The 2,535-nt window shown below is 39.4% G+C and overlaps 1 long non-coding RNA gene across 1 annotated transcript; it reads right to left on the bottom strand.

Moving 5' to 3' along the window:
- Window positions 1-1,520: 1,520 nt before the first annotated feature.
- LOC131690534 (uncharacterized) lies at window positions 1,521-2,248 on the bottom strand. Its single transcript, XR_009305595.1, has 3 exons — window positions 1,862-2,248; window positions 1,718-1,794; window positions 1,521-1,655 (listed from the first exon to the last, which is right to left on the bottom strand). It is a non-coding gene; the product is annotated as an uncharacterized LOC131690534 (long non-coding RNA).
- Between the last annotated feature and the right edge of the window lie 287 nt (window positions 2,249-2,535).

Below are 2,535 nucleotides of genomic sequence, written 5' to 3'. Positions count from 1 at the left end.
TGAATCGTATGTTACCCTCTGGTCACACGCGCGTATAATCCCTTCCACATTCTTGCAATAGTCTTCTTTCAACCTAATCTGCTCTTCATTTGTTGCTTCAGCTGACGCTACTCGTATGAGATAGTGCCGAAGTCGCGAAATGTCCGCTTGATCAAATTGTTTTCTTAATCTTCTTTTAACCAGTACAACTTTCTCTTCAACTTCAGTAATCTCTTCCTCAATCGTTATACTCGAATTGTACCTTCTTGGCTCCTTTCTCTCCTCTTTATAAACTCTTCGCAACTCTCTTTTCTTATCATCTGCTTTTGCCTTTTCATCAACCGATAACTGACGCAAAGCGATTTCGAAATCTAATTCATCATCTTCCAAATGATCTGGATTTGGTAAAATGTACCACCTAACCATTTTTCCGATTAAAAATTCAAAACCCAAACCAAAATATCAAACCCAAAACCAAAAAAAAAACTTTACAGCTAAACTATATATCTAAGAAAAGTAAAAAATATATACAAATTCAATGTTGGATAATTTCAACTTAAGCAAATTCAGTTCAAATAAGTCTATATACAAAGAAAGAAAATATAAGCGAAAAAAATTTTGATTGTGAAACAAATCTCCAACCGCAGTAAGAAAGATAATTCATACTAATTTTGGTTTCCTATCAACCAAAATTTGCGCTAAAAATTTCCAAACAGCAAAATCTAAAAACTTTTTGCGTTGGGCGCCAATGTAACCGTTTGCGTACGAGAGATTAGAGGAATCTCAAACTCGGTGGTTTATGCGCCACTCTCGCAGTTAACGAGAGACCACCAGTCGTGTTAGCTTGCCCGACTATGCTACTAAAGCATGAAATCGTTCCTCAGGGTATTCGCTCGAACGGTCCACTTTAGCTACACCAAAATATCAGAACCAACTATCTTATGTTCACCGTGTTACCTTCGCCATCGACTAAATTCGCAATTTAAATTTCACACTCTTCCACAACCTGAAAACCGTCGAATCGAGAACAAAATTTCGGAAAACCAAAGTGGAGAAAACGAAATGGAAATAAGAGTGAGTTCCTTAAAGGATTCTGTTCAATACGTAACGGAAACTCAAAAAACGTAAATTTAAACTTGTATTTTCATACCACTTTAGCTAATTCAAAACGTTCGGATCGGACAATAGTTTATACGAGGGCGGGCAAAATGTCAACATGGCCATGAAAACTTAACGAACATACCTGCGCAGGTTTTTTGTGGCGGGAACGATGACGACGAATTAGCGATGGTCGCCGCCGAACGGATGTGGATCCACTGCACTGACTCAAAGTCGACGAAGTGTGGTCGACTACGGCGGCTCGTGTGCGTCTGGCCGAATTAAAGGTGCGGAGTGTGGTTCGGCTGGACGGAAGACTTCCGGTTTGGTCGACGAGAGCAGAAACCTCCGCAACAGACAACGTACCCTGGAAGGACCTCACGTACTAAGATTCCGTACCGATCCCCCACGATGTAATGAACTGCTACTTCGGATTGTTGGCTCTCGGACAACTTCGCAAACGTGATAACGAAAACCACCAACTCCGTTTGACTACCGAGACGGCGGGCCTTAGCGCGGCACACGAGCACAAAATACCAGCAAAATCCAGCCCGTACAAAACGCTCGTTGGACGAGCGCTGCTGTCCAACGCGAACGCAAATTAATTAAATGTTCAAAAACTAAAATATCCAAAAATTACCTTTGTACTCAAATCTTTCCGAAACACCAGAACAGAATTCACTTTAGAAGTGTTTTAGTAACACCGAAAATTTAAATCTATATGGACAAATTAAAATTACTTTGTTACAACTCACTCTCCTTTAACTTAAAATTCAAAAATTACCTTGAACTTATTTTAATTCAAACACCATCACTTGAAATCACTTGAGGAAACTTTTAGCGAACTTCTGTTCTCCAGCCGATTCTTTTGCGAAGTGGACGAGTGTGAAATGGTTTCAAACCACGAAACCTCGGTCTATTGTACCGATTTGGCGGTTTAATTCGGAACATGTCCGCGCCCATGCGAAGGCGGTAAAGTTCTTTGGTATGGCGGCTATATACTTCGATACCTTTTGTGTATGTTCACCCGCCACCATGCGGTGACTGGCTGAACTTCATGTTCATACCACACCTAAACAATTATATAAAGCTCAAGTTGTGTGGCGGCTTTTCGAAATGTTTCATGCTGGAATTATTTCAGCACACGTTAAAATGAAACTAACTAGGTTTTGATGACAGATTACCTAAAATTCTGAAATACGTTACACCCTTTGCTCTCTCTAGTAGGGGAGACCGAGGAGGGTTGAAACATTTTTTTTTGTTTTTGTTAGATAAATCGAAAAAAAACTGTCATTCTATGATTGCTTATTTTTAAATTTCTTACTTCTGTTTATGCTTTATTAAATTACATCAGAATAACTGGTAAAAATCAATAACAAAGCATCAGTAGATTGATTTTTGTGACAGTGTTCTCGTTGTTTCAACTCTCATCATGCCGAGGTAAGTTGAAACAGCAAT

The sequence above is a fragment of the Topomyia yanbarensis genome, chromosome 3 (assembly GCF_030247195.1).
Source record: "Topomyia yanbarensis strain Yona2022 chromosome 3, ASM3024719v1, whole genome shotgun sequence".
Classification (NCBI taxonomy): domain Eukaryota; kingdom Metazoa; phylum Arthropoda; class Insecta; order Diptera; family Culicidae; genus Topomyia; species Topomyia yanbarensis.
This window is presented reverse-complemented; position numbering and strand designations above follow the sequence as displayed.